This window comes from Camelus ferus, chromosome 14 (genome assembly GCF_009834535.1).
Source record: "Camelus ferus isolate YT-003-E chromosome 14, BCGSAC_Cfer_1.0, whole genome shotgun sequence".
Lineage (NCBI taxonomy): Eukaryota > Metazoa > Chordata > Mammalia > Artiodactyla > Camelidae > Camelus > Camelus ferus.
Genome location: NC_045709.1, coordinates 29,511,582 through 29,529,449, shown reverse-complemented (window position 1 = coordinate 29,529,449; position 17,868 = coordinate 29,511,582). Strand labels below are relative to the sequence as shown.

General features: G+C 40.9%; 1 long non-coding RNA gene across 1 annotated transcript; it reads right to left on the bottom strand.

The window, feature by feature from the left end:
- Positions 1-4,461: 4,461 nt before the first annotated feature.
- On the bottom strand, positions 4,462-14,581 carry LOC116668643. Its single transcript, XR_004325874.1, has 3 exons — positions 14,094-14,581; positions 6,201-6,293; positions 4,462-4,588 (listed from the first exon to the last, which is right to left on the bottom strand). It is a non-coding gene; the product is annotated as an uncharacterized LOC116668643 (long non-coding RNA).
- Positions 14,582-17,868: the final 3,287 nt, after the last annotated feature.

Below are 17,868 nucleotides of genomic sequence, written 5' to 3'. Positions count from 1 at the left end.
ATGCTCCATGTATTTGTAGTGGTAGTGGTTACATGATTGTATCAATTACCAAAATTTATCAAACTGTATACTTGTACTTAAAATGGGTGAATTTTATTGTATTTAAAATGTAGCCTGGGGGAGGGTGCAGCTCAGTGGTAGAGCGTGTGCTTAGCATGCATGACGTCCTGGGTTCAATCCCCAGCACCTCCACTAAAAATATATATAAATAAACCTAATTAACCCCCCAAAATAAAATCATTTAATCAATTAAATTAAATCAAAAAATAAAATATAGCTGAATAGAGCTGGGAAGAAAATGTCAGACTACAAGCCATGTAATAGACCATAATATGACTCTTTCTTGTTCATCATGAATAAACTTAATTAAAACTTATTTTGTGTATAACTTCATTTTTTCATGAATGTAGAAAGACAAGAGTTCAGAATTTGAATTGCTGTCTAATATATTGAAATGCTCAAGATGAGCAAACACTGACTAATATATCTGTCAGGCAGAACCATGGGTAATTCACATATTCATTATTATGAACAAGTTAATTAAGGTCATAATATTAATAAATTACATCCACTAAAGCCATTATTTTATTCACTTCTGATTTATATACAGTCTCTCTCTTGAGTAAATGGGAATTTTTATGTGACAATAAAAACTTAATAACTAATATATCAGTCCACAGTAAACATCATCCAAAAGCAACTGTGATAAAATTAAGCCCTTCCAATATCAGGGAAGGACAACAATATCAAAATAAAAGTGTCTATAACTTCAAAGGTAGCAACTGCATTATCAGTTCCAACGCGGCCCCTTTGATCTCGGGCTCTGAAAGCATTTTACAGCAGCTCATGAGTTATCATCAAGAAATCAAGTGCTCAGGACAACACATTTGACAAATGTACCACAGCAGCAAATAAACAGCTAAAAGCCTTTGCTCTGAAGTCTCACCTCTGCTCTCGGAGCTGCCCTTCTGTCTGAACAATTCTGCAATAAACAAATTGGTCTACCCTTGGTTTGCTACAGATTTCCTAGGTAGGACTCAACTAGCAGAATCTGTAAGTGCAACCATGACACATGATCACTCTCTGAATCCAGGCACCCAGGGTCCTTCTGCAACCAGTACCGCTGAGCCCATGTAATGCTTTAAACAGTTTGTTGTTGTATTGAGGTTTATTTGGGACATAAGGAAGTATCAGAAATGGAGAACTCTGTGTCTAAAAACGCCTAGTCATGTAGTTTATAGCATAAAGCCTGTCTTGTCATTAGTAACATGGAATGACAGTGAAAACCTGGGTTTTAGAGACTCACCTGGGTTTTCAAACCAATGCTGATACTTCAGAGCTGTTGTGTCTCAAACTATTGATTTCTCTGAAATCCAGAGTTTTAATTTGTAAAATAAGAATAATTCTACCGACCGTGCATAACTGCTTAAAGGTTCAGACAGTGTTCGTAAGGTCTCTACCTGGCCAATGTATGATCTCAATAAAAATGGGGGATATGCCTGTTATTATTCCTAAAAAGCTAAATTTGGGGGGCTGGTATTTGATTCCCGAGATGATTGCCTTCTCCCTGAAACCACATCCTATACATCATGGATTCCTATAGGTTGCAGTAAAAGTTGTTGGAACACCAAGCAGACCTTATGTGGAGATGGGCCAAGCATCAGCCTCCCCTCTTGACGGGGATCAACATGCATCTCCTGAAGTCTAAGGCTGTCTTTTGAACAGGACTGAGCCTTGCAAGTGCCTCTCAACACTGGTCCCCAACACACCAGTCTAATTTTCCTTTTCAAATATTGCAAAATCAATAGATGTCAACTAAGCTTGTAACTGAACTTACTCTTAATATAAGAAAACTTGAAAGTATTGACAGGTGTCAGTAGGTGCTGGTTGGTTTTTAGGAGATATATCACAAAAGGAGGGTGCCAGTTTACTGTCTCTGCTGGTCACTGATAACAATTTCAGTCCTTTAAAATACAGCTGCTTTCCTTTCAGACACCACTTTGATTGTTCAGGGTTTCTGTACACCCCTCTCTTTCTGCAATTCTTTTTCTCCATCTAGTATGTCATTACTCACTAATTGGTAACAGATGTATCTTTATTTTTCACACTGAAGCCCACTTTCGGAACTACCACCATACCATTAGCACCCCTGGAATCTCCATCGTCAACATCGATGACTTACCGGGCAACATCCACCAATTAGGGGCAAAAGCAAATCACAAAGCCTTCTTTATAAAGATGATTAAGTTATTTTATGAAGGTTCTTATACCTAAAAGAATGGATAATAGGCATAAGTGTGGCACATACTAGCATATATACACGTACTGGAAGCTCTCTAAGGGTGAACGTGTTATCTTTCTTTGGGTTCCCAGCACTAGCCAAGCATCTGGTGCAAAGTAAGTGCTCAATAAACACTTGATGAAAGAATGAATATGCTGCATCCCACACAATAGACTGAGGAATGACAGAGACAGAGTAACATTTTTTTTTTTCTGTCAAAGGGAAACTTTTTGAAGAACATGCAGTGAAAGAACTTGTGAGAACCTGAGTACTGGGTTGTTGACTCCTCTCTCCTACTGATGCAATTTCTCTGAAGAACAGACACCAGTCGGAGAGAAGCACTAAAGCTGATCTGTATCTTAGAGAAGACATTGTGTATGTATGCAATGGAATACTACTCAGCCATTAAAAAGAATGAACTATTGCCATTTGCAGCAACATGGATGGACCTAGAGATGATCATACTAACTGAAGTAAGTCAGAAAGAGAAAGACAAATACGAATGATATCTCTTATATATGGAATCTAAAATATGACACAAATCAACTTACTTATGAAACAGAAACAGACTCACAACCATAGAAAATAAACTTATGGTTACCAAAGGGGAAAGTGTGGGATGGGGAGAGATAGATTAGGAGTTTGGGATTAGCACATACAAACTATCATATATAAAAATAGATAAACAACAAAGTCCTACTGTGTAACACGGGGAACTATACTGAGTATCCTGTATTAACCTATAATGGAAAAGAATATGAAAAAGAGTATATATATGTATAACTGAATTGCTTTGCTACATACTGGAAACTAACACCACATTGTAAATCAACTATACTTCAATAAAATAATTTTTTTTTAATTTTCAAAAAGTTGGTTACTAAACTGAGGAGCTCCAGTTACAAAGAACCAAAAAATAACCAAAAAGAGCTGGGAATGAATGATAATAGCTGTTTATTGGGAGACCATGAAAAACAATTGTTTCAGTCTTTGAAATGACTGATATTCATGACTACTTTTCAGGAAAATTATTCAGGTAAGTCTTCTATAAATTATTTATTCAGTAAAATTCATATGTGCTGAAGTAACGTGAAATTTAGATCCCATCCTTTCATCTGCAACAGTCAAACCACAACTTGTTAGAAAGTTCTTATTTTCCCCCAATATTTAGGACCTGGGTTTTTTTCAGGTGAGTTGGATGTAATTATATGTGTCTATATACTGCTGTTTTAATTCCCCACATACACATCGCTGTTGTGTCTCAGACTTGATGTCACAGACACAAGTGTACTTGAGGTTGCCTCAACTGGAAAGAAAAACAAAAAAAATTATGTCCCACCATCTTTCATCTTATGTCTTAGCCAGTTCCTCCCTGGCTGCCTAATGAAATGATTCTAATAAATTCAAGGTTTGAATCTGAAGACAGGTCAAATTAAAAGTACTTTTGTCTGGGATCTTTGGTTTTCTATAACAAGAGCTAAGCATAATTTTAAGTGCTAATAATGAACAAAATCCTCCTTATTTTTTATCTTTTAACACCTCACTTCTAATTATTGGTTTTACACATCTGTCCAACAAAAACTTGAAGACTAATCACAAAAGCGTTTAGAAACACCAAGAGGTTTAGCGTGTATGTAGAATTTGAATTTGAAAATGTTTGCTTATGCAAATATTTGGCCAGTAGAATTTTATTCTTGGCGTAGAAACTATGTTTTTTTTTTCCTCTAAGCATGTTGCTACAGAAAACTGATATCCTGGAGGGATTGTTTACTTGGAAGAGGCTTTGGGGATAAGAGTTATACTAACATTTAATGATGTTGATCAGATGTTACTTTTTGTTAAAAGAAGCTGAAGAATTTTACCTTAAACTTTTACCCAACCATACTTTTTTTTCTTCTTCTTCTTCAATGTGGACTATTTTTATAACAGCATTTCTTTCTCAACTTCACTGACGTCAGTGAAGGCAAATGGAATTAAATTGCATACTCACTTGGGTCATTAAAAAAGTAAACCATGTAATTTCAGGGTTTAGTCAATGAATGAACTGAATAATATTCACACACTTATTTGAAAGAGTTATTTCAATGTTTACTTTGGTGAAACAGGCCAGATCCCCAAGCCCTGTTGCCCACAGGTAGACCCCAGAGACGCTATAAAGATGCAGGTGACACAGACTTGCAGTTATGTGGCTTCCGTCTCCGCGGGCGTCTGCCCTGAGATTTCCATGCTGCGTTTCTCTGTCTTGACTGATCACTAAACTCCTGAGCTATTTACGTTTTATTCTCAGACATCAATTTCATGTTATCTCTGCATGTTCAGGAGAAAAAAAAAGGTTTTCTGGTCACATATTTGATGTTTACCCACCCATATGTGAAAATAAACACTGGAGATTCCATCTGTGAGCTCCCTTTTGAGTTGGTTTCTGCTTCAGTGGGGAACCCGCTTAACCAGTTTTACCAGCTTCTTAGAAGAATATTTTGTTACACAAAGAAAGTATTGTTCTACAGGACAAGATAGGTAATTATGAGATAGTGGAGAAGTTTGTCTTTCATTGTGAAATTACAGAAAATAGAAATAAAATGGGTGATTACTGATTACAGAAGTTCTCTTACTTACCACAGAACTTGTAAGTAAAAACAGAGGAAGTGTGCTTACCAAAAAGGGCATTCAAAAAATGCTGTTTGTAACCCAAGCTAATGAAAATAAGGAAACGTATAGTCAAGGCCGACTTCCAATACCTGCTAACACCGGGGTGTTTTCTGAACCACTTCCCTCAGATGCCCCTCTGAGTCCGTGGAGGGGAGACAGGCTGCAACTGTGAATTTCCTTGTTAGCGTCTGTCGTGACCTTAATGTTCTTTGAGCAACTTTCTGGTTAGTACATTTAATTTCCTCTCTTTCACAACATAGGTCTGACCCTGATAGGATAAGCTACCACAACTGAGATTCAATTATCGCCAAATGGAGAGATTGCCCCCGTCTGAGTCCCAAATGCGGTGGTTTTCCATTACTACCCACTCCCACTGATCACCATACAGGGTCTTTTTTGAAAACTATATCCTCATAAAGTCTTTGGCTAATATTAACAATTTCTTTTATGAAGTTAATAAAATCTTATACTTAAATGCTTTTTAACTTCATGTTTTATTGTTCCAAAAACAAGATCGAGAAAGCGACCTTCTGTAAAATTGCTACTGTGATTTACGAGCGTAGACCTTCTGCAGCCTTCTTTGTGGGGCCAAGAGGGCAGGATTCCACTGGACACAAGGAGAAAACAGTATCGCTGTGTCATGATCACCCTTTCAAAACTCTGCTCTGTGGCCAGCAACGGGGCACCTGATGTTCCTGGTCATTCTCAGACAAGGAAAGCCCTTCAGGCATGTTTACTCATTAAAGTAGTCCAATTTCAGTCGTTTAAAAGTCTAAATCATGAGTGTCAAAATGCTGAGCTTCATTCGGAGGTAAGTTTTCTCTCCTGTTTCCCTTTCTTCACCCCCTGCTTTGCCGGGACTGCTGTGGGAAAGGGGTTAGCCTCTCCATTTCAACACTTTCTCCTTTTCCTGTCCTACCCTTGTCCCCACGAGGCTGTCTTCTGGCTCCTCCTGGGCTGAGACAGACTAGAGGAGGGAGAGGTAGGTGTACAGAAAGGTTCTGATCACTCACCAGCAGCGTTCTCTGGACTTTGGGCATCTTCAGGGCACTTTCTGTCTTGAATGCATTTGTGGTTCTTTGGAGACACCACCCCAAATGAAAATCTCTTAATGTTCCCTTAATGAGGTCCAACTCTTTCTCTGACTGTTACTTAAGATGCTCCTCTGCCTGGGTGATGCCCCTCCAAGCTCTTTTTGTTAGCAGCAAGTGCTCCCGGATGGGGTTGCTATGACAATGACCCTCAGACAGGTTCCTTCCCCGTGACTTACCTCTGCTTTTCTGGGCAGCCTCCAGAGGGGCTGTGTTCATTTCTGCTTTCTTGGCCATTCACAGGTGGGTCTGGTCAGGATGTTTCCTGTGAGCTACACAAAGGTATTTTAGCTCAACGCTCATTACCTGGGAGGCAGGGTTCCCAGAGATGGGTTATTATGTATCTTTTAAGCTATAGATAACATCCTTTTAGTGATTAACTTGTAGCAAAAGCAATAGAATACAAAGGTTAATGTAACAGAAGCAGATTCATTGTGGAATCAGATTTGTTCTTCCCTAGTACATGTGCAGCCCCATTTCCTGACACATCCTGCCCCTTCCACACATGCACACCCCTCTGCCACACACACACACACACACACACACACACACCCCTTGCACTCCAGTTAACCTGCATACTTTGCAGATAGAGCTTTGCAATTGCTATTTCCTCTAACTCAGGGATCAACAAGTTTGTTGTTTTTTTTTTTTTTTTTTTTGTTTTTTTTTTAAATGGGCAAATAGTGAATATTTTTGGCTTTTGAACTATACAGTGGTTTTTGTTGTAACTAACTACCCTGCCATTGAACATAAATAAATGGACATGGCTGTGTTCCCATAAAACGTTATTTGTGGATACTGATTTTGAATTTCATAAAATATACATTTATCATGAAATATTATTTTTCTGTTCTTGCTATTCTACTTAAATATGTAAAAAACATTTTTAGCTCCCAGGCCACACAAAAACAGGTAACAGGCCATGGTTCTCCAAGCCCTGCTCTAACTGTATGGCATTACCTTCCTTTTGTGTCAAGCTGACTCTTTAAGACAGTTCTGGAAACTTACACACCCAAGCACAGTGCTGCCATGGTCACATCAGAACATCTCTCTAATACCAGTTGTTTCAACGTTTTTTAAAATGCTTTTTACTCCCTTTCCCTGAACGAGGCTCTGAGCAAATTATAAGGAGAAAGATCTTAAGCAATTTTGTATCCCACCATGTGCCAAATGAATAATCACACAAAGTGAGGGAGCTCTAATTTTTAGACTCTTTCTCTCTCTTTGCTTCCAAAATATTTCTGATGAGTCATTCCTCCATGAATAAAAGGTATTAGGTACAGCAAGACTGGGAGACAGTCTGACTGGGAAATCAGAGCCCAGGCGACAGCGAATCCCAGGCTCTCTGTCTTTGATAATGGCTAATGGGACCTGGATTAGGGTGTGGCTGACAGTCATTCAGCCCACAAACATTCCACGGCTGCTGGGTGTTAGGATGCTAGCTGGGACAGGACAAAGATACTCCTCTCCCTGAGGAATTTACAGACTGGTCAGGAAGAAAGGCTTCAAAAGCTGCTGTGATGAAGAAGTAAAGAGCTTCAGGAGTGCTAAGCAGAGGAAGCCAGTCCTGGGGGAGAGGTTTGGAAGGGTCCCTGAGGAAGCGATCTGCCCACCAAGACCTGAAGGAGAAGCTGAAGTTGGCCAGGTGAAAAGAGAGGGAAGGGTGTCTAAGTACAAGAAACAGCCTGTATGAAGGCTCAGAGGTGGGAGAACCAGAGAGTCTCTCAACCATCCCATTTCATTAACCTTTGCATTAGGCTTTACAAGGGATTCTTAGAGAACCAGCTGCTGTCTGGCTCAAGTCAGGCTTCATCACCTGTAAACTGAGAGCAACGAGTTAAATATATCCAGGTCCTCCCTGAATATGTCCACTCTAGCTGCCTCCCCTACTTTTTCATGGCTCTTAGTCCTCTATGTCTAATGAGATGTTCTACAGGTTTTGCTCTTCTGGTGTTTTCCATTCGGGTTTTCCCTTCTCCCTCCCTGAGTTCTTCAGCACGGTGAGGGCATAGACATAATTTTTATTTACAACATTTCTTTAATTCCACACGCTTTTAAGATGCCATTCATTCAAGAAATATTTTTTCAGCATCTCTCTGTGCTGTGCACTGTTTCAGGAGCCTGGAATATGTCAGAATAAAACAAAGATCTTGCACGAGTGAATCTTGTAGTGGCAGGGTCGGGGTTGAGAGGGAAAAAGAGGCGATAATACACACAAAATAACGGATGAGTAAAGCACATATTAGGCAGGTGTGGGGGCAAGAAGGATGTAGGGCAGGTCATGGAGGCTGTGGGGCTGAGGACGCATTTTAAAGAGAGAGTTCAGGGTAGACTTGGTTGTGAGGGAGCCTTTGAGCAAAGATGCTGGAGGGGAGGGGACTCCCCATGGGGGTATTTTCAGGACGAGAGAGGAACCAACGCAAAAGGCACCAGCCAGGAGAAGGTTCCATTCCAAGAGGGACGGGCAGGACCTGGCAGTGGAGTAACGAGGGAGACCTTGGAGGAGCTGCACTCTGAGACGCCGGGGGCAGCTGAAGGGTCGGCTGGAGGGGCTCGTAGGACCCGATAACCACGTGGCTTCTATTTCTGACTCAGCTGGGGAGAAATGCAGGCGTGTGAACAGAGGCACAACATCACCCGACCTGTGTTGTAAAGAGATGCTGTGGACGTGGGATTGAGATGATGACGGGGGCAAGGACAGAAGGGAGGCCGGTGGGGACCCCACTGGAGTAACGCTGGGTTGGGGGCAGGCAAGGGGCAGGAGAAGCCCGGGAACCTCCAGCACTGCTGGAATAAAGTCAACGGTCTCTCCCCGCTGTCTGAATGTGGAATACGAGGGAAAGGAGGAGACAAAATTGACTCCAAATATTTGGCAGGAACATCTGGAAGGTTGGAGTGGCCGGAAGTGGCCATTGGTTGACTGACTACGAGGATGTCTGCAATGGAGCACATTTGGGAAGCAACTCAGAAGGTGTATTTGCTGAGAATTACATTTCTCATAGATTTTTAAATGGAGATATCACAGGCAATTGAATATATGGGTCTGGAATTCTGTAGAGAGTTCTGAGCTAGGGATGTGAATCCGGGCATCTTTGGCATTTAGATGGCCAGTAGGACAGGAGATGGGGTGAGGACACCAAGGGGATGGATGGGGACCAAATGACTCCCCAGGACCCTGACACTAAGGTGACTTACTGTCCCTGTTGCTGAACTAACTGATTCATTGGCTGACTCGGGTGAAAAATAATACAACTGTCTGAGTAATGCTTTAGAAGTATACGTCCTAACCTCCTTCCTATGACAACAAATCATACTGCGTATTAGTAAGAGTATGGTTTGGCTCACCAATTATTCTAAAAAAAAAAAAAAAACCCAACCAGCTTTCAGCAGTCACACATCACACACACACACACACACACACACACACACACCCCAATAGGAAAATAGTGCAGAAAACTCTACTCGGTAAATCCAATTCTCATTTACAGACTGGAGACAAAACAGGAAACAGATACACGGGGACAAAAATAAAAGCCGGCTGATTCTGAAAGGAACTGGCAGCGAGTGTGTCATCTCCCTGCTCAGTGAGGGCTTAGGGCCCCGGGAGCAGCGTTTACGACTGTGCTTCCCTCAGCACAGAGCTTCCTGAAACTGACTTGATTCTGATGAACTCCAAAGGCTGAAGGGCAGGAAGAGATCAAAGTTCTCAGCGCATCACCTGCCCTTCTGCGCTTGCAGTCTCACTGCAGGAGCAGATCACACAGGAATCCAAACGGCCGTATCACCAGGAAAAAAAAATTTTTTTAACTATTTTTGGAGATATTTGGGGAAAACATTTTCCGTGCTCAAATAGGTCAAGTCCAATAGCAACGTGACAATGCAAACATGACCCACGGCCAAAATGTGAGAATTTTAACACATCATCAAGAGGGGGCATAACCCCAGGGCAACACGAGCAGTCAGCCCTTCCAAGATCAACTTCCTGAGCCTTCCACTAATGCACAGTGCGGGGTCAGAGCGGGGAAGCTCTTTGTGCTGTAAAAAGAGGGGAAAGAGAGGGAAAAGCTCAAGTGTGCGTTCTCTCTACACTCGGGGAAGATTGCACAGCACTTCAGCAGGAATCTTTGCGCGGTACTCAAAGATACAAAAGCAATATGTCCTGCTAGAATCTTAAACATTTTGAATCAAAGTTGCCGTACTTTTTTTCCTCCCCCTCTCCTTTTTCTTTCCTTTTTTCTTTTTAAATTACAGCCCTGCAATTTACCGGAGCTGAAGGCTCTTTCTTCCTGACAAGGTAAGATGACTTTTTTGTTTGTTTGTTTGTTAAGGGATGGAGGGTTTTAGAATCAGACACTAGAAGCTAACTTCTTGGGCTTTGTTCCTAGCTCTGACTGTGTTGATGGAGAAGTACTGTGTCTGGGAGGCTATAAATACGTGTCATAAATGTGTTATTTCTACTTAGACTCTGTAGGACTGCTGTTATCTCTTGGGAGAATAACATTACTGTCATTAAAGTGCACATTAGCCAGTTGAAGCTTCTAAAATTAAAAATATGTGTGTGTGTGTGTGTGTGTGTATATATATGCAATCGTTTGGAGGAACATCTCCTGAATGACAGCAATTGTGTTCACCCTGCAAACCACTGCTTAGACAACATTTAATCAGGTCTGATCACTCTTCCACTTCTTGACTAGTCCCTTCCATGATGAATTTCCAAGTTCCGCACTGTATTGCTAGGGGAAAAAGAAAGTGAACAAAATTTTCTGTTTTCACATTACCAGTCGTTATGATTTTATGAAGTGAAAATAACTAATGGGTAAAAAAGAACTGTATTACTCTTCTACACTTGTTAAGTCATTTACAGGGGATTTCAATTCCCTACATGATTCCTTTCACTCTGGAGTCCGGCAGAGAGGGTGGGGTGGCAGATTTCAGTCTGCCTCTTTATTCAAATGCAATGAATAGTCTCAACAACAGTCTTCCAATCCACTGACAATTAGCACATTTTCTTGAAAGTTTATTCTTGTGTATCAACCTCACAGTCTTCCCTGATTTTTTTTTTTTTACAAATATTATTTTTACCGTGACTCTGATGTACACATCTCATAAAATAGGCACTAACAAAACTAAAGTGCATCTGGGTTCTTTTTCAATTGGAAGACTGACAGATCAGGGCAGGGAGGGTGGGGAATAGCCCCAGAGGTAGAAGGGGGTTCTCATAAGGGGCTTTACTTATTGTCAGTTGCAGGAAACTCCCAAGGAATGTTCCTGAATATCGAATCCAGTCTGGCTTTAAATTACTCAGGTACGCACCAGCTCTCCAAGAATTCCACACAGTGGACTCTTCCTTAGGTATGCTGGAGTCACAAGCACCATTTTCTTCTTTAAGTTATAAATTTAAAAGCAGCAAAATCTTAAATTCACCTAAAAAATGTCCTTCAGGGTCTGGCCTGAAACATAATTTTCAAGCACAACTAAGACATGCGGTTTACTGAATTCCTTTCACATTGGGCCACTAACTACTGACGCTCTTTTTAATATATTTCGTGCTGTAAATGTGATATATGTTGCAAATGCTAAAAACAGATTTAAAAGGCATAAATGACATTGGGTATTTCTGTTTGTAACTTTAATCCCTTTAGTGTAAAATATCCTCTTTCTGCCTCTTTTCTATATTGGATTCAACAAATAGCTTGAGAAATAAATGTCAGTGACTCCTTCTGTACCAGTATATTTTTCTGTACTTTTAATATCTTCCTATTCATTTTAGAACAAAGAGAGATTTCCAGAGCCAAAGACACGGCCTTTCATTTTACAGGAATTTTTTTTTTCTTACAAATCGGCTATCATTGTAATCCTCAAAGTCCAAAGGCAGCTAAATTATCTATCCTCTTTTCTAACCATGACAACTTCTAAACTTTAACTTTGATTGAGATTAAACAGAATCCCAGCGGAAGGTTTGGAGAGGAGGCTCCGGAAGGCGCTGGGTGTGATTGCGGCAGCAGACCCCTGAGGCCCAGAGGGCACGGCTGCAGTGATGTTAAGGTTGCTAGGTGGAGCAGTAAAAAACGATTATAAAATGCTTGGTAAATGCTTTATATGTGACACATAAAGTCTCTCTAATAAACGAATCCTCCAGCCGTGCTGGTGGGAGCGTTGTCGGCCTCAGACGCTAAGCAGACACCTCACAGCTCCTGAGAGGGAGACATCGTGCCGTCTGGTCAAATGTGTTCCCTCCAAAGGTGGGAAGGTGGGTCCTCAGTTTCTCTTCCAAAGCTTGACTGTTGATTAAGAACAGTGGTGCCCCATCCGAGTGAACCAGGGCCGCAGAAGCGACGGGATTTCAGAAAGCAGAGTGTCTCTTTCTTTGGATGAGGGTGGGAGGCACTACCAGAAGACTGCCTGGTTCCCAGACCACACACCACACCTCTTTCCTCTCGGGTCTCGTCTATTTCATAGTCACTGACGTATTTCTTAGTTTCAGCCTAAACTAGTCTCCTAAATCTCATGGCATTCTCCCTTTAATGCCAGGTTGCCCCTCCGAAAGTCAGCAGGCATCCGGTCTCAAAGCAACGAAGAGCACATCTTAATGTTTAATCCGAAAAACATTTCCTTTAATCAATAAAGTTAATCATTTATCCCTATCAACATGGCCTCTTTCTAATTTCATGCAGCCAACTTTTAGATTATTTTTTGCTTCCTGTTCTAGATTTCACCCCATTTGTAAATTACTGAAAAGACGTTGTTTCTACACCTTTTAAGCAACTTATATGAAAACTAATATAATGTGTCCCATAATATCTTGTTCATTGTTATTGATGATATTTGTCATAAAATCAGCACACAGTCTTGATAGAGTTGTGTCTTGCTGTCTCCTAGGTTCTGGTCACAATTCCATTTCCACACCGAGGTGTTCTGAACTCTCACCTAGTCTCTTACCTCTTACTTGCACAATAAAATGATAAACTATATTTCCATCGACTATATAAAAATTAAAAAGACAAAGACCATTGATTGCTGGGAAGGATTTATGGAAACAGAATCCCCCGTTCGAGTTGGCAGGAGTCTCTGTTGCAGCCATTTGGCAATACTGAGTACAAGGGAGAAGGCGCGTGGCCACGAAGCACGTGCCATTTCATCCCCAGGGAAGCACACATGCACAGAGAGATGTGGTATGGTTTGGGATGGAAATGGCATAGCCCAATCCTAAACTGGGAGCCCAGATGTTTGAAAGCGACTATCTGGATAAAGTGTGGTGCGTGCACACAATGCCTTGCTGAGTGACGGTTAAAACCAATGCACTAAAGATATGTGTGTTTCATCTCAGCAAACGGCATTAGTAAAGAAAGCAAGTTTCAGGATGATGAAACAAGTGGAGAACAACACTGTCTTCTGGTCATGGGTATCAATACACATGTAACGTTGGCAGGATTCTCATCAGACTGAACCTGGGTGTTTAGTGACTGAAGGAGAAAGAAAGAGAATGAGACGGTGGGGCCGGTCAGAGAGGGTATTGACATCACTGCAGGATGTACTGTCTTTCTCTTTTCTGTCTTTTTTTTTTTTTAAAGAGAATTAATGTAGTCTTTCTCTATTCTATTTCTGGCCACCTTTTCCCCCCAAAGAGCACGAATGCATACTTTTCCTGTGTGATTTTTAAAGAACATAAATTTAAAAAAAGACACAGTAATGCAAAATGCTTAACAGTTCTAAATGTGAGTGATGAGAATATAGTTAATTGTTACATTATTCTCTGTACTTTTCTGTACTTTAAAAATGTATCCAAATGGGAGAAAAAAGGTCAACTTTAGAAGGAAGCTACCAATGCTCTAGTTTCTCTGTCTCACATACACACACATGCACAACACAGCCACCATTCACTAGCTGTGAGATTTGAAGCAGATCACTTAACCTCTCAAGACCTCAGCTGCCTCTTGGGGGTAACGACACCTTCCCTGCGAAGCCGAGGGCTGCACCAGCTGGTCTCCTGAGATGCGTAATCAACACGGTGATGCCAGTTTTGCCTGCCTTTTCAGAGGCAGAAGCCGCAAACCTCACTGAGCCTCCCCTACCTTCAGTCGCTGCTTCACTCTGTCACCTGCATCAGGGAGCTGGAAATCCAATCCCTGACCACGCTGGCTGCCGAGACCCCTGCGGGAGCATCCCCAGCGGGAAGATAAGGAAGCTGGGGACCAGGAAGGGGACAGAGACAGAGGGGAGGGAGAGTCAACGCCAGGGAGGGTGGGGACCAGGGAGACGGAGAGGCAAGAACAATGAAACCACCTGGGACAGCAGAAACGCAGACGTCAGGAAGCAGAGAGCACAAGCCAGAGAAAACAGTTTTCTAGGCTGACACGCCGGCAGGCGTGTCGTCTGGGTGTGAACAAGGCTGTAACAAAAGGCACGATGGCTGGCGTCCGAGCGAAAGAACTGAGAACCATCCAAAACGCTCAGGCGCTGTTCTCACAAACACCTGCATGTTCTGTGCATCTCAACGCGACGATGTCATTACCCTCTCACCAGGTAAACCTAAACGGATCACCCAGCCCCTCGGCCTCCCACTGTCCCCATCCACGCCAGCCTCAGCCATGCGTTTAGGAGGGCAAAACACACAGCTCTGAAGCCACGATTCAATTTCAACTGAGTAAATTTGTTCACACGTGTCTCGTGAACAGCTCTGGGTTGTTTTTTTTTTTTTTTTACGCCCATTTCAGAAAGCAGGCAGAAAACATGGGATAATCACTTTCCATTGGACGTTATTTATATCATCCTTTTGTATAAACATGAAAAATCTCAATTTCATGCTTTTTTAAAAAAACTAAAATATTAGCCTCTCTCCCCACCTCACTTCACTCCAACAGGTATGTTGGTTGAAATGGCAGTTAAGTCAATATTCATTTCTGATCATCCAGAAGGAACTGTTAGACTAAGCAAGTATTCAAAGAACTTTTTCTCAGCCAGAGTTATACCAAGCTCCCTACAGCGGCCAGCAGTGTGTGTATAATACATAACAGTAAGAACTAGACAGGAGTTACTGCAACGAATCCCAGGTGACTGGCCTCATGTGACCGCTATAAGTAGGATTTCACAACATGGGAGCTTAGCTCTGTGGATTGACTTTTCTCCACCAATTTAAACATCCTTTCACCAGATGTAAGTTTCAGCTACACTTAGATATACCATTTTCATATATACATATATATATATATATATATATATATATATATGTATGTAATTTTCCCCTTAGTTCTCAAATTCCATCATAAAGTGGGAAGAGTGATACAGACACGGTTTCTCTATTTGGAATTTAATATGTAAGATAGAGTTTGTTTTTTTTTTCCCCTTCTGGAAAAAGGTGAATCTACATTGTTCCAACAGTTGGAAAATTATTTGTCTCGTGCCAAACCTATAACAGAGCAATAAAATGTGTCGCAGTTGGGTGGAGCGCCCCAGATTCCAGAAGTCTGTGAAATTCAGAGGCCCCCAAGTTTAAAAAATAAAATGTCTGTTTATTTTGTCCTTAACACATTTCTAATTTGTTTTTGCAGATTGTTCTTTATTAACAAGGGAAAGCTATTTTTGTATTGTTGCCAGGAGACTTCAGAAACCAACAGCCTGATCAAAATAATAACTTCCTGTAATGAACAGTCTTGCTGGTTCAAAGATATTTAATTCTATATATTTTTTTCTGAAAATGTAAATTAAAGGCTTTTAAGCATTAGTGACATGATAGTGCAGCTTTGGAATCTTACCCTAAATCAGCCTGCCCTGCTCCTGTTGCTACCTTGGGTTAGGTAAAGAACAATGCCTTTTTCTTTGAAACACTGTAGCACTTTTGAAAACGCTGACAGATTTATTTATTAGTTCTAAATGCTACTTGCTGAAGTTTCTTTAAAAATGATAGGCTAACAAGAAACATACTACAAGAAAACCTCTGAGACATTAACAGCATAGCATAACTTAAATCAACCCTCAAAGTTTGAAATTCAAATTTTGCTTCTTTATTTTTCTGAAACGTCACAGACATGAGGTAAGAAATAAATTGTCAGGGACACAAGCTATAATATTACGAATTCTTCTCCCACAAAAAAAAGATGCATTGCTTATAAGTTTTCTGTCCTGCAAATGCTAGACCTTCTTCAATAATATATACCAATTACTGTGTAAGATACTATCTTAGAGTATGACACTTTTGCAACAGTAAATTACATTACTATAAATTTCTAAAAGTATTTATTATAAAGTCTTCTCTGTAGTAATTTTGCATGTTCTTTTACTAGGCACACCTGTAAGTTTCTTTGCAATGTGCTCATCAGTTTGGTCTCAGCTGGAGATCCAGTCTTAAGAGATAGAGGAGAAAGACAAATCGTTGTGTAGAAATTTCAATGTCAAATGATATATTAAATGGTAAGTAATTGAAAATACATATTTTGGGGTTGATACAACAGTACTGTGAAATGACGCCCTGGGAAAAAATGTCATATCCTTAGGTGCGTTTAACCTGGAATTACCGAGGGGTCGAAAGTGAAACGAGAGACGTTGTTTCTCCTCTGGGCTGTCCCTGCTCCCTGCCTCACTTTGGTAGAGAAGCAAAAAGAAAAGTTCATCCAAATTATTTTTTAAATTATGGAAAAGTGCTACCATTAGAGCTTGAAGAAGTAATTAAATGTCTTTTTTGATCCAAGGATTCCTTTTATTCAGAGGGTCTTTCTTTCCTCTATGAATTCAATGAAAATAAATCCTTGAAAATTCACACTTTTTTTTCTTTTATAAACTTATTTTATGAAAGCACAACCTGACAGTCCAAGTTAGACACTGTCCTATCCAAATGTCTGACTCCAAATGTGGAGTCAGAGGTGATGAATACACCTGCTCACCTCATGTGCTTTAAGAAAGTGTTCCGGTTCCGCTCTAAGGCCATATACGAAGTCCTGGCAAACCGTTACTACTTTAGCATCAAGAAGAGCTCTGCCACGACCCAGTCAGCTGAGAGCAAGTCTCACGATGGCTCGGGCTCCGACTCCAGAGCGAGGGCATGGACCCCGCGGAGGTTCACAAAGATGCTGATGGCATCGCGCTTGCCTAGCAACCAGAGACACTGCATAATATTTAAAAGCAAAAATATTAACATAGGACAGCCCATCTTTTCCCAAAAAGTGTTAAAATAGGTATATAAGCCAAAAGTCATCTAAAATGAAGGAGGCATCCAACTCAACCAGATTGGGGGGACCCGCTGTTGGGAAACAGTGACATTGCACCCCTATTTCTCATCAGCCACCAAGATCAACTATAGGTGATGGACGAGTTTAATGTCTGTGACTTAAAAGCAAAAGCCTAAAAAAGCTAGAAGACATGATTTTTTTTCTGACTCTAAGATAGAGGGAAGAAACTTCCCAAGCATCAAAGCAATGGTAGGAATTGAAAATTTTTGCCATTTTAATAAACTTCCGGAAAAAAAAAAAAAGATCACTAGCAACACTAAAAGACAGGTAGACTAGAAATGACAAACACACATAAACTGTGTCAACACTCAGATTTATGAAGAGCGTCCACACGTCATTAGGAGGAGCACTGAGGCTCCAATGGCAGAAGCAGGCCCATGATCAGCACAGAAATGACCAAGGAGGGAGCACAAATGGACGGTAAGCAAATGCAGACAAACGCTCGCGTCTCTCAACATCAAGGAAATGGGAATTCAACTGCAGTGCATTTTTATAGCTACAGATAAGCGGAGAGCTTGGGTAATGACACTAAGCATTTACTGGAAAGCACGTGTTACAGCAATATTGATCAGAATGCATGTTGGTTAGTTAGTAACTGGCTTGGGCCTGACAATCAGAACATATC